Raw genomic sequence first — 26,070 nt, 5'->3', positions numbered from 1 at the left:
TCTCACGTATGGGCCTGTTGGACCCATTTTCTGACTACCCCGGAGTATCGATCCCTCATGGACCAGCCTGTCTGCACCTGATATGGACTTCCCGATAGTGTCATTTAGTAGTATTTGACCTGAGGGTGCTATCATACTCCCCCCTGTGTTACATGCGCATTCTTTCGACGCCGATGACAGCGTATGTTCCACCCACTCCCGTTACTGTTTGTATTGAGGATAAGATATTTTTGACAGTTGTCCCCTCTCTTATTTTACCCTCCATATTTGCTTCCCTTCCTCCCTCCCCCCCTCCCCTCCTTCCCCTTTTTTTTTTCTCTCTTTCTTTCTTTCCCTTTTTTCTCGCCTTCTCCTTTCTTTTCTTTTCATTTGCTTACACACGTCTCGGACAATTTTTCCAATAGCACATTGAGTAGGTGGTCAGCATCACCTCTCGCAATTAATCAGCGGTTCCCACGACAATTACTCCTACATTCGCACAATTCCACCATCGTATTCTGTAGTATTGACTTCTACTTAGGTATTGTATTTGCTCGTCTCCCCCCCACAGATTTTTACCGCAAGACAATATGGTAGGAGGCCAAACGTCTCTTTCTTTTTAGCACTTGACAAGCCTACCTAAATATTACAGGCACAACCCTGTCGTGGCCTAGTTCATCCACACTGTTTGGTTTTGCGTTGGACCTCATTTGCCTTTGTATGATACATGCTTTGCTGTATGTCCTATGTACACTTCATCTGTACATTTTCGTGTGATCACTTGTATCTTGTTTCAATAAACTTTGTTTTTTTTTTGGAAAAAAAAAAAAAAAAATATATAAAAAAAAACAAAAAATAAAATAAAGTCCCAATATACAAAGTGTCCAAATAATGTGTCCAAACAAAGATCAATTTCTTGATAGGAAGACGCTTCCCACTCCACTGAAGAAGATGCAAATCAATCACAGGTACTCTTCAAATACCTCAAAAAACAAAATCTCAACATAGTATATTACCTTTTAAATCCCAGAACTAAAAGTGCCACACGTGTATCATGCATAAAAAAAAAAAAAACACTCCAGTGTCACAGCACTCATGTGAAAAGAAAATTAATAAATATCACTGCAAACTATATATAAAGTGCATAATTACCCTAAAACAAACAGATTCCAGCTGTGTCCTCAGATTGGTATCCTCTTGTTCCTCAGGACCTCACAAACAGACCAGGAATCAGTATGTGAATTATATTCATATATAAAATTTATCGTTGCCACTTACATATAAAAACGATAAGTTCAACAGCAATAAATATTAAAAATACATCCCCTAGATTGAGTCTAAATTATTGGTGTGCTTGGGACTGTGCTAATGTTTTGTTTTATTTTCAGTAGACAGAACTTTTTAGCAACATGAGTCATGGATTTACCGCAGGGCAATATGATTGATGATGAATTTATATTGAAAGATATTATTTCAATTTTTTTCAATTGGTATTTAGATTTTCTCACAGTGTTGTATTTACCTGCATTTGACTTTATTGGGAGGTAGAATGAGTAATACAGGGTTATAATGTATCCCATACTCATTCCTCTGGGAGGTAGAATTTATCTCGGGGCCCCCTTTTTCTACCTGGAGCTTCTAGATTCCTATAACTCCCCCCATAAACCCTCACATTCTTTATGAGGATGTGGAGAAGAGGTTCTTGTCCCTCAATATTTAGACAAGGTGCTTTGCAAGGCGGACACTTTGCAGTTCCCCCTTGCAATGTCTACATATGTCGACAGGCAATTGGCTTGATATAGTAAAGTAATGTACTCCAGGGAAGTGCCCAAGTTTCCATGCCCTTTTTCAACGATAGCTTGCCTTGTGTTTTTAATGTCGCCCTTTAAGCAGCACCAAAAAGCATTTACCCAATGAACTGTATTTTTTTTTTGGGGGGGGGGGGATTTGGACATGTCCTCTATGGCAGTGTCCACCTCTTCATGTGATGTCAATAAGAACAGCTAGTCCTACTGGTATGATTTGTAATTAGTGCTATTGACAATGGAGGCGACCTTCAACCCACCACATGTATCAAGATCACTCTCAAGGGCAGACCAACTGACCTGACCAGTCCTGCTGTAGGTGTGGTCTCTTCTCTCTCAATAAATATCCAGCAGGAATCTGGCATCATACACAGTCTACAGAACAATTCCAACTCTTCTTTGTGGTGACCAAGACATGAGACTACAACATGAAAACCACATTGATCCTTGCTGTGATCACCACCAGTTTCTTGATGTTTCAGGTCACATCTGCAGCTAGAGGAGGTCAATGTTGCACAGTAATGATTATATATACCCACAAGGGTGTCTTATATTGCAGTATGGTTTCCCAAGTATTGGTAAATGAGTGCTGCAAAACTTTCTATTTGTATCTAAAATCCCTTTTTTTTGAGCATGGTAAACTTAGACCCCCTATTAGGTTTGTATTGTTGTGTCCCTGCTGTAGATTCACATCTCTTGATTTAGTCTTGTGACCATTGTCACCAAGACTGAAAGTGAGGGATAAGTTCACCAGTTCTGGAATTGAGGGGAAATACTATACTGTCCGTGTATGTATCCTCCTCATTTTGTGTGTGGTGCATATATTATTATTTTTTGTTTATATCCTCCCTTGTCCATTTCTAGCTATCCCATCTTATTCTCTTTGCTCTATTTGTACCTTAATTTACTGATGAACTATTAGTATGAGGTAGTTTCCATAAACATGTTCATGAATAGATATTTGTTATACCTAGAGATAGTTTTCCATCGTTGGCAATAGTGTATCCAGGTTTTGTGCTGCCCTAGACAACACAAAAATCTGCAGCCCCAACCTTTCCCACGGAGAGAGCCTGACACCGACCAAAACATCCCCCCCCCCCACTGTGGAGAGAGCATAACACCGACCAATAACCCCCCCAAAGGAGAGAGCTTGACACTAACCAACACCCCCCCAACCGTGGAGAGGGCATAACACCAACCAGCAACCCACCCCCCCAAAGGAGAGAGTCTAACACCAACCAACACCACCTCCCCTTGGAACACCATGTCATCCTTAGAAGACCAGAGAATGTTAATTTGTACAAGCAGAGATTGCTTACTGACACTGAAGTGTGTTAAAACCTATTCTGTTCTGTAACTGTTCTCTTCTTTCCATGATATTGTGAAGGGTTTTACTTTCTCTTGATCTTCCTTATGTTTTACTTAAACTCTAGTTCAGCTGGAAAATAAATGATATGATATAAACTCAACTCAATCTGATTTATTGGCTCACTGACGTTTAACATGCAGATACAGCTCCTAACCATGACCTTCTTGCTTGGCTCCTCTGTAAATGTGATGGGGATTTACTCAACCTAGACCACACAGAATCTGGTGCAGCAGTGCATAGTAGCCAATCAGCTTCTAGGTTTTATTGTCAAAGCTTAAAGTGATTCTAAAGCCTCTGGGTTTTTTACCTTCATGCATTCTATGCGTGAAGGAAAAAAAACCTTCTGTGTGCGACAGCTCCCCCAGCCCCCTCCATACTTACCTGAGCCTCATCATGATCCAGCAATGTGAATGACAGCCTTGACTTGATCCTAAACGGTCTCTACTTTCTCATTGGCTGAGACAGCAAGCCATTGGCTCCCTCTGTCAATCACAGCCAGTCAGCCAATGAGGAGAGAGAGGGGGTGAGGCAAAGCGATGGCTCCATGTGTGAATGGACACACGGAGCAATGGGTGCCCCCCATAGAAAGCTGCTTGCTGTGGGGGCACCAGACAGACAAGAGGAGCCAGGAGAGCCTGCTGGGACCTGAGAAGAGGAGGATGCAGGCTGCTCTGTGCAAAACCACTGCGCACAACAGGTAAGTATAGACATATTTGTTATTTTACAAAAAAAAAAAATTAACCTTGAGAATCACTTTAATTGAACAAGCTGAAGTTATAGGTTGATTGGATACCATGTACAGCTGCACCAGATTCTGTTTGCTCCAGTTTTGGTAAATCCCCCCAATGCTGCTTGGCCATTGTGGGATGATGTCACTCCATAGCATGCGTGAAAGTCATTCATCCCAGCATGCTAAGCTCTGGGTACATTTTGCACAGGCTTGCAGACTGGCAGGTAAGTGCATTTTATTTCAGAAGAGACATTGCACATCTCTTCTGCAATAAAGAATCTGCCTGTCTGCAAGTTTTTTAAGCCGTTAGTTCCTCTTTAGGTTGAACAGTGGAGGCACTTTTCCCGATCACATGAAAACTGCCAGGAATGTCATTTAGAAAAAAGGAAGTATATTTCAGTCACAGTGTTTTTGATTTGGATGGATCTGAATCACTGGATAATCTGACTGACATTAGATTTACATTGAGGACATTGTTTGCTTTCTTAACCGCTTGCCCTCCTGAGGATTTACCCCCCTTAATGACCAGGCCTCTTTTTGCTACTCGGCGCTGCACTAATTCAACTGATAATTGCGCAGTCCTGCAATGCTGTACCAAAACAAAATTTCCGTCCTTTTTTCACACAAATAGAGCTTTCTTTCAGTGGTATTTGATCACCTGTGCGCTTTTTATTTTTCACGCTATAAACAAAAAAAGACAGAACATTTTGAAGAAAAACTATATTTTTTACTTTCGGCTACAAAAAATATATAGTGAACTCAAAGTTAGTTATAAATTTAGGCCAAAATGTATTCTGCTACATGTTTTTGATTAAAATAATCCCAATAAGTGTATATTGATTGCTTTGTGTGAAAGTTATATCGTCTACAAACTATGGTATAGATACTGCAATTTATGCCATTTTTTGCTATACATACTGCACTAGTTTAACGGACAATTGCGCATTCATGCAATACGGTACATAAATTAAATTTATGTCTTTTTTTCACACAAATAGAGCTTTTTTTGGTGGTATTTGATCACCTGTGCACTTTTTATTTTTGTCGCTATAAACAAAAAAAAGTTTTGAAGAACGATAATTTTTTTTGAAAAAAAACAATATTTTCTCATTTTGGTCATAAAAATATCCAAAAAACTCAAATTACGTTATATATTTAGGCTAAAATGTATTCTGCTACATGTTTTGGTTAAAAAATCCCAATAAGTGTATATTGATTGCTTTGTGTGAAAGATATAGCATCTACAAACTTTGGTATAGATAATGGAATTTACACAGCTTTTACTTTCTGACTGCTTATTACATTTCTTGAGGTTCTAAAATACCAGGATAGTACAAACCAAACACCACAAATGACCCCTTTTTGGAAAGTAGACACCTTAAGCTATCTGCTGAGAGGCATATTGAGTCCATGGAAGATTTTTTTTTTTTTCCACAAGTTTCTGGAAAATTACAAAAACATATATGTATATATACACACACATATACATACATATATACATACATACACACACATACATACATATATATATATACACACATATACAAAGTTGTCATTTAAATTATTTCTCACACAAGCCATGGGTATATGTGGAACTACACCCCAAAATACATTCTGTTACTTCTACTGAGTATGGGGATACCATGTGTGAGACTGTTTGGGAGCCTAACCACATATAGGAACCTGAAATCCAATGACCACTTTGAAAGCCTGAAGGTGCGTACCTTTCGAATGGTGACCCAATAAAGTGATCAATTCCCTGAGGAAGTCATGTGATTCGTGATGCAAAGCGTAGGATGGTAGAAAGGTGATGTAATTTCCGGTACAGACTGCAACCACCATCTTGGTACACCTCAGTGTATACACCTCTCTGCATTGCAGTTTTTCCTGCCTGTATGGGTCTGAGGACCCTGTTTTTAATATGAGTAGTCACTCTGCCTTTTTTATCAATAAATGTTTACCTACTACACTATGGGGAGTTTTTTTATTTAATTTTCCATGTGGGGACCATTGGAGAGGAGAGTATTTGACCATATCCGTGAGGGGACATCTGAGCCATTTCTGCTGGTACACTTATGAGTGCTTACTATCTCCACCATAGAGGATTTCCCTGAATATTATCAAAGGGACACACAGGGATAGCATCGTTTGAGTGCATTCAAAAGCCTTATGACCCCTTGTGGGTCGCAGCCTGGAGGTGAGTGTGCACTTTAGCTGGTAGAAGATTTGTGGGGTTTTTTGCAGTGGTCACTGGATGTTTCATGGCCTTTGTTGAAGACCTACAGATTCATTGGGACTGTACACTTTATCGTGCCACTTCACATTTATTTATATATTTTTATGTGCCATTGATCACTTTATTTGGTCACAAATGTATTTGTTCAGTATTGTCACTTTTATTTACACTGTGTGGGCTTAGTTTTATGTGCATTGAGTGAATTATTTCTACAATAATTTAGTCCAGTTAGTATTTGGTCACATATTCAAATTTATATTTATATTATTATCATTTGCTATATATTTTTTATTTCACACTGTGCGGGTATAGTTATATTTTATTTATTATTTTTATTGAGTAGCGCAGCATCAGTCAGTCATAATGTTTTCACTAAAAATAATGATTTCAGTGTATTTTTTAGTGACAATAGCAAGTTTATAAACATTTGCACAACCATTGCAGGACCTAAAAAATCAGTAGAACTTTTTTTTTAATTCTACAGGTCATGTGCTTTCAGAATATGTACGAACGTTTGCAAATTCTGAAAGCTGTAAGTGAAAAATAATAACCTCCAGATTTTGAGTAAATTGTTCTTATTTACAGTGTAGCTCATCTTCAGTTTTTACCATTTCAAAAAAGGCGCAATTTAAATTTTTCAAATATTTGTTATTTATTAACTCAATATACTTTAAGCTTTTATATTTAGTATGAACTTAGCATGAATTTAGTAGAGTTTTCCATATATGTATCCAATAATATTGATATTAGTGTATTTATAGTGAAAATAACGAGTTGATAAACATTTGCTCAACTATGGAAGAGCCTAAAAAAATCAATAGCACATTTTTTTATTCTACGGGTCATGTGCTTTTAGAAAGTGTATGCTTTGGGGGTCTGCTTCAAACTAAAAGTTGTAGGTGAAAAATGATAACCTCCAGATTTTGAGTAAATAGTTTTTATTTACTGTCTTGCACACCTTCAGTTTTCACCACTTCACAAAATGGTGAAATTTAAAGTTTACAAATATGTGTTATTTATTAATTCAATATAGTTTTAGCTTTTATATTTATTGGGAATTTAGCAGTTTCTGTAAGTTTTGCCATGTATGTATTCCCTAATATTGATTTTAATGTATTTTAACTGAAAATACAGAATTGAACAGACATCCCAGGGCCTAAAATAATCATTAGCCCCTTCTTTTTATTCTACTGGTCATGTGCGTTCATAAAATGTATGGTTTGTGGGGTCTTTTACAAACTGTGAAAGCTGTAAGTTAAAAACAATACAATGGAAAAACAGCAGAAATGGTCTGTCCACCTGAGTTTAAAAGTGGAATACAGGGCCTGGCAGTAAAAAGGTTAAAGAATTTTTGTATTTTCAGTGATGCTTTTTAACCACCTCCCGCCCACCATATAGTAATATGACGGGCGCAAGGTGGTTCTCTTGTTCTGGGACGACGTCATATGACATCCTCCCATTTTCACTGCGCATGCACGGCTCAGGGAGCACACAGCGTGGTGATCGGTGGTGCTCTGTGTCCCTAGGACACAGTGGATCACCGATCACGGAAAGAGCCAAAGATGTCGGCTCAGTCATGTGATCAGCTGTGTCCAATCACAGCTGATCACATGTAAACAGGGAAAGGCCGGTTATCGGCATTTCTCTCCTCTCGAACTGTCACGCTGACAGCTCGAGAGGAGAGGAGAGCCGATAATCGGCTTTCCGCGGAGGGGACATGTACACTGATCATCAGGGCACTGATGATCAGTGTGCCCTGATGATCAGTGTAGCCCCAGCAGTGCCACCTGTCAGTGCTCATCAGTGCCTTATGTCAGTGCTCATCAGTGCCTCGTGCCAGTGTCCATCAGTGCCACATATCAGTGCCCATCTGAGCTGCCTTTCAGTGTCACCCATCAGTGCCAGTCAGTGCCACCTATCAATGCCAATCAGTGCTGCCTATCAGTGCCACCTATCACTGCCTGTAAGTGCCACCTAACAGTGCCAGTCAGTGCAACCAGTCAGTGCCGCCAGTCAGTGCCAGTCAGTGCTGCCTATCAGTGCTGTCTTTCAGTGCCCATCAGTGATGCCTGTCAATGCCCATCAGTGCCACCTACCAGTGCCTCCTCATCAGTGCCCATTAGTGCCACCTATCAGTGCCCATCATTGCAGCCTATCAGTGCCCATCAGCGCAGCCTCATTAGCGCACATCAGTGAAGGAGAAAAATCACTTATTTACAAAAGTTTATAACAAAAACGAAGAATAAACATTTTTTTTTCAAAATTTTCAGTGGTTTTTGGTTTGTTTAAGAAAAAATAAAAAACCCAGAGGTGAATAAATACCACCAAAATAAAGCTCTGTCACAAAAAAATTATAAAAATTTCATATGGGTACAATGTTGTTTGACCGCGCAATTGTCATTTAAAGTGCGACAGCGCTGAAAGCTGGAAATTGGCCTGAGCAGGAAGGGGGTATAAGTGCCCTGTAGGCAAGTGGTTAAACCAATAAAAAAATAATCCCTCTCCCAACTCTTACCCAGGACAGTGCCCAGGTTCCCATGCCCTTTTTTCAACAATAGCTTGCCTTGTGTATTTTTAATGTTGTACTTTAAGGCACACAAGAAAACCTTTAACCCGAAGAACTGTATTTTATTTTTGCATTTGTACATGTCCCCCATGGCAGTGTTCAATTCTTCATGTCCATGTCAGATGATTACTTCTCAAACAAAAGCCGAAGGCGACAAAAACAAGAACAGTTTGTCCTCTGCATGCTCTTCCTGGTGTGATTTGAAATGGATACCATTGACAATTAAAATGACCTCCAACCCACCAGATGTGTCAAGATCACCCTCTAGGGCAAACCAACTGACCTAACCAGTCCTGCTGTGGATGGGGTCACTTCTGTCTCTATAAATATCCAGCAGGAATCTGGCATCATACACAGTCTACAGAGCAACTCCAACTCTTCATTGTGGTGACCAAGACACGAGACTACAACATGAAAACCACAATGATCCTTGCGGTGATCGCCACCACTCTCTTGATGATTCAGCTCGCTTCTGCAGCTAGAGGAGGTCAGTTTTGCATAGTAATGCTTATATATACACAGGGGTGCTTTGTATTGCAGTATAGTTTCACAAGTATTTGAAATGAGTGCAGCAAAACTTTCTATTTGTTCCTAAAATCCATTTTTTCCCTTTATTTTGAGGTGTATGTGTAGTAAACGTAGAACCCCTATTAGGTTTGTATTGTTGTCTATGTCTCTGCAGTAAATTCACCCTCTTGATTTAGTCTTGTGATCATTGTCATCAAGACTGAAAGTGAGGGATAAGTTCACCAGTTCTGGAATGGAGGGAACATCCTATAGTATCCTTGTATGTATCCTCCCCACTTTGTGTGTGTGTGGTACATATATTATAATTTTTTTTTATATCCTCCCTTGTCGATCTCTAGCTATCCTGCCTTTCTAACTTTGTTGTTTTTGTACCTTAATTTACTGATGAACTATTAGTATGAGGTAGTTTTCATAATCTTGTTCATGAATAGGAATTTGCTACTCGTAGAGATGGTTTTCCATCGTTGGTCTGAAACTGTTCTACTGGTCATAACTTCCCATAGAAATTTTCGTGACAGCATACAGTATAAATGACAAATCATAGAGGAGTGAAGGCAAAAAGACCACTCTTTTTATATTTCGTTTTTTTTTTTTGGTAGTATAGACCTCAAAAGTCTGTTCCAAGTCTCAAATATGTTTAAATTCACGGGGGACTGGCTCACTACCTCTGCTGTAAATCTCTTCCAAGCATTAACTTATCATTCAATAAAATAATCCTTCCTAATGATATCCTTTAAAGTTCCTCCTGCTAGTTTGAGGTATGGTCCTCTTTTCTTGATCACGGCTTTATATTGATATGGAAAATGTGTCATTTCTTTGGTTAGGAGAAAAATGTATGGCCTATGTGGGGGTAAAACCTCCCAACTTCAGCATTTAAAAAAATCAGGGACATCCTGACACAGTCGGTGTTCGCAATGGTGGGTGAGGTGAAAGGTAGGTGTGGATAACTGGAGAGGAATATTGGCCATGGCTTGAAGGGGCATGCCCCAGTGGTACAGGGAAATGCCCTGACATCAATGAGAGGAATAGTACCCTAGCTTAGGTGGTCAGTTGTCAGTAGTAAATATTATAGTTTACATATAAAATGTATCTCAAATCACAATACAGACCTGCAAAACCTGAACAGTTGGAGGTATGAGCTCAGGCCTTCTGTCTAATAGTATACCCAACCCTGATTACACTTTTTCTGTAAGGTTTGGTTCCAACAGTTTTGTTGTTTATCATCCATTATCTCTTTTTATGTTGGTGACATTCAAGTGTTTTTTGTATTTTCCAGATCCAATCTGTAATTTACCTGAAGCGAGGGGTCCATGTAAGGGTCGGGTCGATCGTTTTTTCTATAATAAAGATACGGATAGATGCGAAGAATTCGCCTATGGCGGTTGTGGAGGAAATAAAAACAACTTTGCTACTAGGAAACTCTGCAGGGAATTCTGCAAATTAGGTACTTTTATTTTTGTACATTATCATTTTATGTTGCTCAATATTGATTCATTTCAGAACATTTTTAACCTGAATAAAAGTTTTTTCGACAACCCACCACATTGATGCATTAAGGGTTTCTTCCTATAAGTCCCTGGGACTTTTCTGGGATGACTAGAGTCTGTCTTTGGTGCACCAGGTTGTATCATGAGTATTACAGAACTACTGTAAATGTTGCCAACAATTTTACACTGCGCTTTACTTACTGTACATTCACATCAGTCCCTTTCATGAAAGAGCTCAAATTCTAAGGTCTGTTAGATTCCATCTTTCATGTATAAGCAATTTAGATAAGAGCCAACTGACCTACCAGGATACATTTTGAAAATTTTAGTTGCCTGGCTGTCTGGCTTTATTACTGTGTTAGTGGCTGACTTTTTAGACAGCCTGTATGAGGGTTCAGAAACAAGCAGAGGTCAGTGATGGCAGCCTGCATGCTTCTCTCTGTACATGATTCTCTAAAGTGTACATGAGGAACTGTTTAAAGAGGCTCCAGAATAGGCGGGAAGCAGTTAAGATGATAAAGAAATACAAGTTAAAGAAAAGGTTTTTTTAAAAGATAAACCTATTGTCTTTCAAAAATAAACTTTTTTTTTTTAGTTTCAATAGGTTTTTATTGCAATTTTTGAAAAAGGTACAACAGTTGCAAATACTATAGAAAACATAAGAGAAACCAAGAGAGGCCACCCCGTAAGAGGCTTTAAACGGAGGACTAACAGCAGTGTAACCAAACATAAATAGATTTATTGAGATTAAAAAATATTATAAAATTGGTCAATATGACCTACAATCCTCCAATCACCATTAAAAGAAGATCTGATTACGTTATCGCCTTGAATCACAAGAGCCCGGACCCAGCATACCCACTCAATCACACTGCCGTACATACACTAGATCAAAATTCATAATGTTGCTTAACAAGCCGACAGTCCAAGGAGCGGGTAGGGCAGGCCTTCAAATTTGCACTCGCCTGCTCGCATTGGTGAGTGGAAATTATGGCGGATATGAAGATAATGAAGTACTGCAACTTTTCAAAGAGCTGTGTGTGTATGTATCTGTGTGTGTATGTGCGTACGTGTGTGTGTATGTACATGTGTCTGTCTGTGTGTATGTATGTGTGTGTGTATGTACATGTGTCTGTATGTACGTGTGTGTGTATGTATCTGTGTGTGTGTGTGTGTGTACGTGTATGAGTGTATGTATCTGTGTGTATGTATATATACATGTGCCTGTGTGTAGAATCTGTGTGCGTAAGTGTATGTATGTATATATGTATGTATGTGTGTGCGCGCAAGTGTTTGTATGTACATGTTAATGCCATAAGAATATTAGCACGTTATGACAGACTTACCTGTCAAATGATGCCCTCCAGTGCTGTGCTATCAACACTTGGACATGTCACGTGTGGCTCAGTGTACATTACCACTGACAGGTTGGGTGAAGAATTTATGACTAAAGAGACAAATAAGTCTTGTCTGTCATAAAAACCCTATCCTACCTTTTAAAAAACAAATAGTTTTAATTTTGATTTAACTGAGAGCATCTACAGACTGACATTCATCCCTTCGATCTACAGGTGAATGAAACAGTGGACACAAAAGTAAAGCTAGATATAGATTGAATTAAAAAAAAAAAAATTCTTAAGAAATTTTTAAGGAAAAATTTTCAGAACTTTCAAATGTAAATTGAAAGACTTAGTTTGCTTATAACATTTGATTTTGGAATTAATGGACTTTACCAAATGAAAACCATGTACACTGTTAGACATGTTTTTGTTCAAGAACAATTTTCCATCCTGCTCCTTCAAATTTTCTTGTCACAGCGGTCAAAAACAAATGTCAGTTAGACCCAGCAATGATTAGAAAAACAAATTTTCTTAGGATATTCTTTTTGTTTAAAATTTTACCCATCTATAGCCAGCTTAACAATGCTAATTTGTATCCCTCTATTTCACGTCTGAACGATGTTGATAAAGTCAGAGGAGTCTTTTTTGACAGTGGAAAATTCTGTATCTACACAGCAACTCCGAGCTTTGCTGGAAATTGGGAGGGGGGGGGGGGGACATGGCAAAAGGGCAGAATGACTGGGTGTTCTACATATATCCCCTGTACTCCGAGGATGTCTTTCTGGACACATAGCACATCCAGTGTCCTCTCATTAGTATAAATGCAAATCACTTTTAACCTCTCTGGCGGTAATCCCGAGTGTAGCTCGGGGTTAATTTTCAGTACCAAAAGTGGTAACCCCAAGCTACACTCAGAATTACACTGTAGTGTGTGTGTAGTGTAGCTTACCTTGCCCCTGCGATCCCCTGATGTTCTCCGGCCGATGTCCTCCCACTGTGTCCTCCGGCCGATGTCCTCCCACTGAGTCCTCCGGCCGATGTCCTCCCACTGTGTCCTCCGGCCGATGTCCTCCCACTGTGTCCTCCGGCCGATGTCCTCCCACTGTGTCCTCCGGCCGATGTCCTCCCACTGTGTCCTCCGGCCGATGTCCTCCTACTGTGTCCTCCGACCATTGCTGGCATCCATCTTCTGGGTTCCCTTCCCCGCGAGTGCCGCGACGCAGGGGGGCAGAACCGGTGGGAGATTAAAAAAGTAAAAACATGAAATACACACAATACATTGTAATCTGTTAGGATTCCATTACTGTATCAAACCATTTCACCTCAGTTTTGTCCCGAGTGCTTTGTCCTGTGCCCTGCCTGCACTTTTACCGTTCTTTCTGCCTGGAAACTTGAGAACATCCATGGCATCCAAAAAGCGTCCCTGTAGGTCAAAAGTGGTTTTAGACCAGCTAGAAAACAGTGATAGTGAGTTAGAATCACATGCAGAATTGAGCGATAATGATTTGTGGGGAAATTCGTCATCAGACACTGAAATTTTCATGCAAAACAATGTACCACTTTGACATTCAAAAATATTGACATAATCAGACCGTCAGAGAGGTTAATGAAAGTGAGACTAATGTTTATGGGGTTCCATTTTTTTTAAAGGTATTGCATTTATAAACTAATAGTTTTCACTGTTTCATCATTTAAAATGTGTAATAATATGTCATTTCTTTCTTTTTTTTCCCTTTTCATCCAGAATAATAAATATTGCAGTTACAATGGCAGAACTCTTGGATGTCAACCTACAAAGACCAGAGAATGTTCCTTTTTACAAGCAGAGATTGCTTATTGATATTGTAGTGTGTTCTGTTCTTTCCATAATATTCTGAAGGGCTTTACTTTCTTTTGATCTCCCTTATATTTTGCCTAAACTCCAGTTCAGCTGGAAAATAAATGATATGATATAAACTCAACTCAATCTGATTTATTTAATCTAAGAGAGCAAGCGAGCGCTTAAAACAAGATAAAGCTGCTAAACACCAAAAGGTACCATATAAAACCTCCAAATAAATCGTAAAAGCAGGGTGTAGCGCTACACCCTGCTTTTACAATCTGATTTATTGGCTCACTGAAGTTTAGCATTCAGGTAAATCTCCTAACCATGACCTTCTTGTTTGTCTGTTAAATGGGATGGGGATTTACTAAAACTAGAGCATACAAAATCTGGTGCAGCTGTGTATAGTAACCAATCAGCTTCTAGGTTTTATTGTAAAGCTTAATTGAACAAGCTGAAGTTATAGGCTGATTGGTTACCATGTACAGCTGCACCAGATTCTGTTTGCTTCACTTTTGGTAAATCCCCCCAAGGCTGCTTGCCCATTGTGGGATGATGTCACTCCCAAGCATGAGTGGGAGTCATTCATCCCAGCATGCACAGCTCTGGGTACATTTTGCACAGAATTGCAAACTGGTAGGTAAGTGCATTTTATTGGGAAAAATACACTACATATTTCTTCTGCAATAAAGAATCCGTGCCTGTTTTTCAGCCTTTAGTAACTCTTTAGGTTGAGCGGAGGAGGTGGGTTTCCCAACCATGTGACCACAGAGCTCCTGATCTCTGTTTATTTACATTCTAGCAGACAGAAATCTGTCATTTAGAAGCAGGGAACCACATTTGGGTCACAGTGTTTTGTGATTGGATGGATCTGAATCACTAGATAATTTGACTGACGATAGATTTACATTGAGGACATTGCTTTCCTAAATTGTATTTTTTTTAAACGTCCTTTATTTTAAATTTTTAAAAAAATATATTTACAGTGAAAAAAAACAAAAATCATACTGCTCATTTACATGAAGGAATGTCATAGAAAGTTCAATTATGACAGAGCTTGTACACCTGAATAACAAAGACTATGGTAACAATACGAGATCTCGCTTGAAGGTTGGTTAAGAATGTTAGAAATTATTAAACTTTTGGCAATACGCAGAAAAAAATAGTACATGCAGGAATGAGAGCTCCATACTCAATTCTGCATTCCCTGTAGTGGTACAGAGACAAAATTTTTCAAAGACTGTCCAATTGAGTGTAAGTATACAGGAAGGGAAAAAAGGAAAGGGACGGGGAGGGGATAAGGAAAAAGAGGGAACAACATATAACCTCCAAAACATCTAACTCCCTGTGTCCCACAACATTGTCCAGAGAGAGGTACACCCTCTGGTTTAGTCTTTAGTTGTCTTGTGTGTCAAGTAGAAGAGATAATCATCTGGTATTCAGAGCTGAGGGGGGGTGACCCAAAGAAAGTAAAAGGGAGAGATAAAAATTGGCAAGGAAGGGAAAAGCAGTGGTGTATTTAGGTTTTGTGCTGCCCTAGGCAACACAAAAATCGTTTGCCCCCCACAGACATGACCAACACCCCCCTTCCCCCTCCCGCAGAGAGAGCCTGACATTGACCAACAACACCCATGCCCTCCATCTGGGAGAACCTTCGACTACCCCCCCTTGGCAATAGAGAGAAAGACACCCATCTTCACAGCTCCGAACATCCTCGGGAATGAGAGTCAAGCTCTACATACACCATCAAGCAGCCTGCAGCTTCTCTTGGATCCCACCTGTTTCCCATAGTGGTTCGTGTCCCTTCTTCCATCCCTTCTTCTGGGGGGATGTGCTGCTCCCTTGAAAAATGCTGCCCTAGGCCAGTGCCTTGTTTGCCTTGTGATACATACGTCCCTGTGAAAAAGAGTAGGTAACTGAAGGAGAATGAGAGAGGAAAGTGGATACAAGATGCCCACAAAATAAGAGCCACATAGCCCTTGCACTTCCTTTTGAAATGAATGAAATATACTTTATTAACCTAAGTTTAATTAAGTGATGGCTTTTTAGGTTTCAGAGAATTGGATGTCTTTCCATGCCTGCCATATGTTGTTGAAGTGAGTTAGTCTGTCTAGTTTGTAGTGCATAATGTATTCCATATCATGAATATGGACTACAAGTTCTATTCACTCCTGCAAAGAAGGAGCCGTGGGAGATCTCCAAAGTCTGGGGATCAGAACTTGTGCTCCGTTTATTAAGTGTCTGGTCAAATGTTTGGTGGGAAATTAAAACCATCTATTTCAACTTGTAGTAGGAATATTTCTGGAAGTAATGGGGGTTCAGGCCTGTGACTTGCCTAATCAGTGAATGGATTTTCTTCCAGAAGGTTTGCAATGGCATGCAATACCAAAAAGAGTCAGTACAAGGAGAATGACAGGCACATGGTGTAGCAATTCATGTATGTAGTATGAAGTCCCAAATGGGCAGAGGTAGTCCAGTAGGCACTGAGGGCAAGCTGCAATGGAGTGAAGCATAAGTCTGCGGCAGAAGGGACAAGGAACAGAGCAACTCTAAGTGTGTACTGTAGTAGTATTTAATAAGAAGATAAGTAGTAACTCACATCTTTGCAATTAAAAACAGGCCCATGTAGTGGAGAAGTAAAATGTCTTATAGCCAGATGTTGGGTGACTGTACCAGAAGGAGATAGCCTAGGTCCAACAGCAGATGGTTCTGTGTATGTGTAGCATATGTGGTGAAGCCTGGCAGAGTCTCCAAGATGTCTGAGATTGGTCACGTTCGGCGTCTGACAACAATGTGCGATGCGTTTCTGAGCATGCGCAGGACGAGCGTCGCCCGGTGTGCTCTTTCATCAGGCAGGGAGGAGCTGGCAGGTGGGAGAGCCTTATGTAGATCGAGGGAGGATGATAGACATGGCCGGGGAAACTTGGCAGGGAACGGTCACCGAGCAGCAGAAAAGCCATCAGTGATCAAGAGAAAAACAGATTGACACTGGCAAAGGGATATTTTGCATGTGATGACAAATTAAAAGACATGGGCTTCACATGAAGGCATAAAAACATGGGATCGGTATGATGTACAGAAATAATTATTATCAACAATAATAGCACCAGAGGGGAAAAAACAAAGATAAAACAAAATAAAGGGTGGGGGAGGGGAAGGAAGACACATATGCATATATAAAATGCGTGTTGGCAAACACATAGATAAAAAAGAGGGGGGGGGGGGGGAGTTCTTATGGGGATGCATAACAGATGTACACTCTAGTGCAGGGGTGGGCAAACTTTTTGACTTGAGGGCCGCAATGGGTTCATATATTGGACCTGGGGGCCGGACCAAGAGTAGATGAATGATGTGTATGTGTCATCCATAGTAAGTATAGTAATATTCCCCCATAGTAAGCATAGTAATTAATCCCCCATATAGTAATTCATCCCCCATAGTAATTCATCCCCCATATAGTAATTCATCCCCCATAGTAATTCATCCCCCATATAGTAATTCATCCCCCATAGTAATTCATCCCCCATATAGTAATTCATCCCCCATATAGTAATTCATCCCCCATATAGTAATTCATACCCCATATAGTAATTCATCCCCCATAGTAAGTCACCCCCCATAGTAAGTCATCCCCCATATAGTAATTCATCCCCCATAGTAAGTCATCTCCCCTATAGTAATTCATCCCCCCTATAGTAATTCATCCCCCATAGTAATTCATCCCCCATATAGTAATTCATCCCCCATAGCAAGTCATCCCCCATATAGTAATTCATCCCCCATATAGTAATTCATCCCCCCTATATTAATTCATCCCCCCTATATTAATTCATCCCCCATAGTAATTCATCCCCCATATAGTAATTCATCCCCCCTATAGTAATTCATCCCCCCTATAGTAATTCATCCCCCATAGTAATTCATCCCCCATGTAGTAATTCATCCCCCCTGTAGTAATTCATCCCCCATATAGTAATTCATCCCCCATAGTAATTCATCCCCCATAGTAATTCATCCCCCATATAGTAATTCATCCCCCCTATAGTAATTCATTCCCCATATTAAGTTCCCAAGTCCCCCCTGTGTCAATTCACTTACCTTTGCTCCGCGCGTTCCTCTTGTGTCCCCGCGCCGTTCCGGTGTAGCATGAAAATCTGTCTCCTATGAGGATCTGTCCCCCTCGACGTATCTGCGCATGTGCCAGTTTCAGGCATTAGCAGCCGATCGGCGATCTCCGGCACATGCGCAGATACGTCGAGGGTCTTCAGGGCGGACTGTGAGAGGAGCCTAGCTCCCCTCACGTTCGTCACGCTGCCCCGCCTACACACATCCTGCCAGCCATCCTGACAGTATCACGCTCTGCGGGCCAGATTAAAAGGTCCGCCGAGCCGTAGTTTGCCCATTGCTGCTCTAGAGGGAAAATGAAAAAAGGAATATGTTAAAAATTGGTATATCTAAAAAAGGATCTGCATATAAAAGAATTATACATACTTGTATATGAACAAATTATAGGATTTTATTGGTGGGGGATAACCCTGTGTAGGGATAGTGATATGATGTGGGTGCCCCGTAAAGAGAAGGCAATAGGGGGCAGTCCAACTCCTCAAGGATGGCACATCAATATGTGCCATTTCCAGAAGGTTTGCTGTGTGTTTCAGGCCACTTACCCCATTATCTGAATGACTTGTTAATTGTGGTCATTTGGTTTGGTATATACTGATAACGTGATTGAGATAGTGATGGTTCCCTTGGTACCCTTGGTACTTTGTATACATTCTAACAACTGTTGCCTTGTCCATGTTGGGAAGCATACCTACCTAGTTATGAGGACGAGGATAGGAGAGCTATAATAGCTTGGGCTGTATATTACACTGGCCGTTTAGAACATTTAACAATCTTTAAGGTAATTACAATGTTTCACTCCTGTAATGAACATTGGTCATGGATATATTTTCTGGCCCTTGGATTTTCACAGAAGCTTTCCTTTTTGGGCATTTTTTAGGTTATATGGAAATGCTTGACTTATATTAATGGCCTAATGGTATTGTGGAAGCTTTGAGTATTTCATGTAATTCATTGACATCTTCAGTGCGTATAACCTATGTAATTGGGCCACTGATCTTATCTCATCATCCAGTCTGTTCCTTGATGCTATGGTCTTCTCCTTCCACAGCTTTGTGTGCCACCGCATCTACTCTAGGGGTTATTTCCACCCCTGGTTCTGTGGTGTCCTCCACACCGCCCTGAGAATTGCATATACTACACGGTCTACATTGTTGTATTCTAATAGGTTTCTAAGGGTATACGTTCATTTGTTTGATTGTGTGTATAATGTGAAAATAATTGGGCAATATTTGTTCTTCTGTTCTATAAATGCATTTCGAACGCCTGAGGAAGTTACTTCAGTTGCGAAACATGTAGGGCATACTGTGGAAAGTCGAACCCCTCACAATTGGAGGAAGTGGATTGTGTTAATGCTCACAACATTGCTACAGAATAGGAACTTTAACTGACATAGTATTTGCAACAGGATGATATGTTAAAGCTTTAGGTGGAGAAGAGGGGTAAAGAAATGAGAATTTGAGAACAAAGGATAATATGAGAAGAAAGAGTAGAGGAGGCATATTATATGGTAGAGGAAGTAGGAATCAGACTTGATGAGCTCCTATGACGACATGTTTCAGAGGCGGGGTCTCCTTTTTCAAGTCCAACCAATAGGAGCAAAAAAACTGTGTATTATATGGCAACCCAGTGAAACGCCTCCTCCATGCACCTTAAAAGGGACCATACTCCAGAAGAGGCAGTCAGATGGCATTTTATATATATCAGACACAGCAAATTAAAAATTCATATCTGAATTTCTGAACAGTTCACATGAAGCTTAAATTGAATAGAGATAAAAATTGATAATTAATTCATAGGAAAAAGTATATATAAAAAAAATAATATATATATATACACACACACACACTTTAATTTTCCAAATGACCAAAATTGTTATATTAGCAAGTTATTTTTCATAGGCATACAGTACTTGCAATTACACCCCAATATACACATAGCATGTACATACTAAGAATTACACCCCAAATTACATTCTGATACTCCTGAGTATAACGATTTTACATGTAAGACTTTTCTACAGCCATACAGAGGCCCAACATCCAAGCTACACCTTCAGGCATTCTAGGGGCATAAATTACACATCGAATTTCTTGATTATCTATCATATTTTTGAAGGCCCTGGAGTACCAGGATAATAGGATTACCCACAAAATTACCACATTTTGCAAAGGAAACAGACCAATGTATATTTTATCAAAAATAATGAGTCTTTTGAACATGTCTTTGTTTTCCCCAAGTTTTTGGAAAATGCATAAAGAAAATGAAAATGTATTTTTTGTACGCAAAGTTGTCAATTTATAAGATATTTCTTACACATAGCATGTACATACCAAGAATTATAATGCAAAATACATTCTGCTGAGAAAATGGTAAACAAAAGATTATTTGTGGTTTTAGTAGTGCAGTTGTCCACAGATAGCATTGGTCCAGGCAGCAGCCAGGGATGTGGTCAGCGAGAGCAAAAGGAATTGTCCAGACAGCAGGCATGAATACTGTCCATAATTAGTATAGGCAGCAGGCAGAGATATGGTCAGCACAGCCAAAGCATTGGTTCAGGCAGCAGACAGATGTGGTCAGCAACAGCCAAAGGAATTGTCCAGGCAGCAGGCAGAGACATGGTCAGCACAGCCAGAGTATTGGTCCTGGCAGTAGGCAGGAACACGGTCTATAAACAGGCAGAACAGGTAGCATAGCAGGCAGAGGTTGGTCAGTTCAGGCAGAGGCATGGATGATTCACAGGCCATGGCAAGCAGAAACTTCAGGCTTAGGGATTCGGTCAAGACCTAGACACAGGGGTAGAGGCTTCTTCCCACCTCAATCTCATTGAAGTCGCTGGTCTCCAGACCCTAATCTGAGAATTACAAAACCTGGAGAAAACCAAAAACTTGGAAAAACGATTCTGGAACCCCTTACATACATGAAACTCCTGAATTACCTTGAATCCCACTAATACAGTGGCAGGCAAAAAGCACAGTCGAGTAACAAGGTCAGTTCAGGCAGCAAGCAGAGACATGGTCAATAAACAGTCTAGATCACACAAGGAAATAGCAGATAGCGGACACTGGAAAAATATTGTCACTTTGCTTTTTCTTCACTAATAGTGTAGTGATGTGTGATAGATCCAGAAGCATATTCTCCAATACAGAGGCCTGGCTGAGAGGGATGTTGGAGACAGTAGTATCAGGTGGCACAGCGAATTCTGTTACTGGAACATACACAACAGTTTCTTTGGAGCTTGCATCCTGTATTTTCAGGCAGGACAGGGATCTTAGAAGAGATGACATAAGAAATGTATAGGTGTCAGGAATCTAGGAATCACCAGAAAGGTGTGGACTGACACAGGGAAACGCAGGTTTCAGGTATAGTATAATAATACAGTTTATTATTAGCCACGCAGATATATATATATATATATATATATATATATATATATATATATATATATATATATATATAAACGCACAGTGAACAAACCAACCTTCCACTAATCTTAGTAGGTGCAGGAACACAGGCGTAGTCAGGGCTGGAGAGGTGGAACGGTCAGGCCGGCCGTAGGGTTCTGTAATGACCGTTTGGTGGTACCTCTAGTGGTCCCCAGGACAGGATTCCCCAGGGCGCGGAGTCTAAGTCCCAGTCTGCTTATTCACCAGGGCCCCTGATGGTGGGGATGGACTTGGAGCAGACAGGAACCAGGTCGTGGCCCCTGAGTACACCTGCTAGTGGTAGAGGGATCCGCCAGAGGTATGTGCAGGTACAGCTGGATCCGTGCAGGATGGATGGATGGCAGAGTAGTTAGCATGGTCAGACGGGCCAAGTCAGCAACGTGCGGGCAGCAAGGTACCAAAGGAGCAGGCAGAGAATGGTCAAGGTCACAAGCCGGGTTCAGTAACTCACGGGCAGTGCAGTACAGGGGATCAGGCAGAAGGATGGTCAGGCAAGCCAGGGGTTCAACAGGAGACGGTCAGCAGAGGTCAGGATCAAGCCGGGTCAGCAACGAAGCAGGAACACAAGATACCAGGTACAGAGGCTCATGGGAAAACATACACCAAGGCCCAGATCACAGGCCTGGTCATGCCTTAAATACACATTTCTGCAATCAGCCCCAGGTTTGGCTGATTGCAGGTGTGAGCTTCTGGCTGCTGAGAGCACCCGCTGGTCAGCTCTGGTACTGCAGCCCACACAGCAGGTGAGTCCCACCACCAGTGCTGAGTCCATTGCTGAGAGCACCCGCTGGTCAGCACTGGTACTGCAGCCCACACGGCAGGTGAGTCCCACCACCAGTGCTGAGTCCATTGCTGAGAGCACCAGCTGGTCAGCTCTGGTACTGCAGCCCACACGGCAGGTGAGTCCCACCACCAGTGCTGAGTCCATTCTTGACAGTACCCCCCCTCAAGGAGCGGCCTCAGGACGCTCCAAACAGTCCTTAGTGGGCAAAATGTTCCACCACCCGGGTCAGGTAACTGGCTGAATATCCTACTGCCGGAGTAAACCGGCTGGCTGGGTTTCCTGTGGTAGACTTCTCCTTGTGTGGGAGAACCCAGGAAGGCAGGTCACTGGGCACGGGATTTCCAGGAGCAGGCTGGGAATCAGTTCTTGGCCAGTTTAGCTGGACATCAGGGGCTGGCATGTCGGGCTGTGCAGCGGGCAGAGGCACGTCAGTGGGCACCGAGTCATCTGGTACGACAGCGGGCACCAAGTCACCGGGCACGTCAGCGGGCACCGAGCCATCTAGCAGAATTGCGGGCACAGAGTCACCTGGCAAGTCAGCGGGCACCGAGTCAGCGGGCATGTCAGCGGGCACCGAGCCATCTAGCAGAACCGCGGGCACAGAGTCACCTGGCAAGTCAGCAGGCACCGAGTCACCGGGCATGTCAGCGGGCACCGAGCCATCTAGCAGAACCGCGGGCACAGAGTCACCTGGCAAGTCAGCGGGCACCGAGTCACCGGGCATGTCAGCGGGCACCGAGCCATCTAGCAGAACCACGGGTACCGGGTCACCAAGCTCGACAGCAGGCACCAAATTAACTGGCACAACAGTGGGCACTGAATCAACTGGCACGACAGCAGGCACCAAGTCATCAGGCATCAGGTCATGTGGCTCAACAGCGGGCACTGGGTCCTCAGGCATCAGGTCATCTGGCTCGACAGCAGGCACCGAGTCAACTGGCACGACAGCGGGCACCGAGTCATCAGGCATCAAGTCATCCAGCTCAACAGCGGGCACCGAGTCAACTGGCACGACCGTGGGCACCGAGTCAACTGGCACCGGGTCAACTGGTACGACAGCGGGCACCAAGTCAACCGGCATGACAGCGGGCACCGACTCATCAGGCATCAAGTCATCTGGCTCGACAGCGGGCACCGAGTCAATTGGCATCGAGTCAACTGGTACGACAGCGGGCACCAAGTCAACTGGCACGACAGCGGGCACCGAATCATCAGGCATCAAGTCATCAGGCTCGACAGCGGGCACCGAGTCAACGGGCACCGAGTCAACTGGTACAACACCAGTCACACCGAGTACAACACCGAGTCACCAGGCATGTCAGTGGGTACCGAGCCATCTAGCAGAACCGTGGGTACCGGGTCACCAAGCTCGACAGCGGGCACCGAGTCAACTGGCACGACAGCGGGCACCGAGTCAACTGGCACGACAGTGGGAACCGAGTCAACTGGCACCGAGTCAACTGGTACAACAGTGGGCACCAAGTGAGCCGGCTGAACCACGGAAGGCGGGTTCTCAGACGACAGGTTGACCAGTTTGGATACTGGCAGGATGGTACAGCGAGTGGGAGCAGGGGACTGACATGTGGTAGATAGCAGGGTACACTGGGCTGTCACTGGGGGTGCTGTCGGGAATGCAGGAAGAGAGCTTTGAACAGAGGAATGATGAGAAGCAGGACTGGTTTGTTGCAAGCTGACTGAGGCTAGCTGTGACAAGTCTGACCATGTCTGCAGTAAGGGTTGGACAACGCTCAGCTTACACAAGGCCTGTCTGCTCGAAGATTGCACTGCGTTTATACACTTCTTTAGCACATGTGGTGAACATGCTGAATAATGCTCCAAGAAGCAATCCGGATCATCCTCCAACAACCATACCAGTGATATTATTTGACTCACCCTGAATGGAGGAAGGAATTCATCCCTGCTTTCAGGGGTACTAGATGAAGCCAACTCAACACAAGCCTGAATCAATGGTTGCACCTCAGAGAGCTCTAGGTCCTGACCTACTAGGGAATGAGCGACCCGTATGCACTCTAGCAGCTGATCCCTGGTATACTCCCGCAGAGTCTGATAGGCATATTCTCTGTCATCAAAAACTAGCATAGACAAATATATAACCTCATCAGGATGCATCCTTCACAACAAGTCAAGATGGCTTCCCTGTGCAGCCACTTCTGGTCAGGAAAGGCCTTGGTGTGATGTCAGGAATCTAGGAATGACCAGAAAGGTGTGGACTGACACAGGGAAACGCAGGTTTCAGGTATAGTATAATTTGCGTACAACGCTCGCCATTCAGCGACAGGACAGTCCCCGTTCTTTGCCAACTATGGTTTTCACCCAGTCTTCCTCCCGGATTTGGTCTCGGAATGCCCAGTACCAGTAACGCAAGGTACGGTAACGTTTTTCTCCGCGAACAATAAGAAGCTTCAAGAGGCCATCAGTCGGGCCCAGGAGGACTACAGGAAGGCATTCAACAGGAAACGGAGGGGAGATCTGGTGTTGCGGCCTGGGGACAAGGTTTGGCTAGCGACGTCCAATTTAACCGTTTCAATACCGTGCAATTTTACACCTTCCTGCCCAGGCCATTTCTCACGTTTCAGCGCTCTCACACTTTGAATGACAATTGCGCGGTCATACAACACTGTACCCAAACTAAAATTTTAACATTTTCTTCACACAACTAGAGCTTTCTTTTGGTGGTATTTAATCACCTCTGGGGTTTTTATTTTTTGCTAAATTAACAAAAAAAGACCAAAAATTTTGAAAAACAAACACATTTTTCTTTGTTTCTGTTATAAAAGTTTACAAATAAATAATTGTTCTTCATAAATTTAGGCTGAGATGTATTCTGCTACATGTCTTTGGTGAAAATAACCCAAATTAGGATGTATTATTTAGTTTGTAGGAAAGTTATAGAGTTCACAAACTATGGTATAGATCTGAATATTGATCAATTGATCAATATTCTCCTACCTCCACTCTTAACTCCAAAACGCATTGACTCCTGCTATATTCAGAACAAATGGTGTATTTATATTTTTGTATATGTTGACCAGCACTCACCTTTAGCTGCACCCGTTTTACGACTGGTGCCTGTTTCCTGAGAGAATCATTCCCCACTCCTCATGTGATCTTTATCAGCTTCTAATTGGGGTGGAGTTGAATGCTCATTTGAGCATCTCCCTATAAATTTAGATCAGCTCATGGGGGAGATCTCTGATGGGGGGCACAGTCTCTGATGGGGTGCTGCTTCAGATTGAGTGCGGCTTCGAACGAGTGCATAGAAGAAGCAGTTAAACGCAGCAGTTGAACTAAAGCAGGAGAACCCAAGCAGCAGGAAGACACAACAACAGTTAGAAGCTCTACTGCATGCTGGAAGACTGCAAGCAAACACCCTGGGAAACCTCTTACATGCCTGAGACCCACTCTGTGTGCCTTTATATAATACGCCCCTCTTCTCATCATATTACTACCCTCTGTTCCCAAATCTCATTTCTCTACCCCTCTGCTCCACCCCACAACCTGTACATCTCCCCCTCACTGCTATCATCTCCCTACTACTGCTCTCTTCACCTCCCCAAAATGTCTCTTCCACTCCTCCTTCTCATTTTCCTCTCCTCCGTTCCCAAATTCCATTCACTATATCCCTCTGCCCCTCCCAAACATTTGTATATCGTGTCCTCACTGCTTCCCTCACCCCTCTATGGCACCCACCACCTCCTCCTATTACTCCGCTCTCCCACTGACCCCAACACCTCCACTAGGAGTTTCTCACGCTCCTGCACATCCCGCTCCCATGCCACCTTTCTCACCCTTCTCCTCCTCCTAGCCGCGGGGGACATCTCCCCAAATCCTGGCC

General features: G+C 42.3%; 2 long non-coding RNA genes across 2 annotated transcripts in view; one reads left to right on the top strand and one right to left on the bottom strand.

Annotated features, from left to right (window-relative positions):
- The window catches only part of LOC149450261 (uncharacterized), a 44,770-nt gene extending 31,241 nt beyond the window's left edge, over positions 1-13,529 (bottom strand). Inside the window, exon 1 of the long non-coding RNA XR_016315278.1 lies at positions 12,990-13,529. This is a non-coding gene — a long non-coding RNA (uncharacterized LOC149450261). The remainder of the gene's footprint in view (positions 1-12,989) is intronic.
- Positions 9,014-14,001, top strand: LOC149450260 (uncharacterized). Its single transcript, XR_016315277.1, has 3 exons — positions 9,014-9,172; positions 10,490-10,657; positions 13,785-14,001. It is a non-coding gene; the product is annotated as an uncharacterized LOC149450260 (long non-coding RNA).
- Positions 14,002-26,070: the final 12,069 nt, after the last annotated feature.

The sequence above is a fragment of the Staurois parvus genome, unplaced genomic scaffold (assembly GCF_062004578.1).
Source record: "Staurois parvus isolate SC_StPar_1 unplaced genomic scaffold, SC_StPar_1.0 ptg000576l, whole genome shotgun sequence".
Taxonomy (NCBI): domain Eukaryota; kingdom Metazoa; phylum Chordata; class Amphibia; order Anura; family Ranidae; genus Staurois; species Staurois parvus.
Note: the sequence above shows the minus strand (reverse complement) of the source record. Positions and strands in the feature narration are given on the sequence as shown.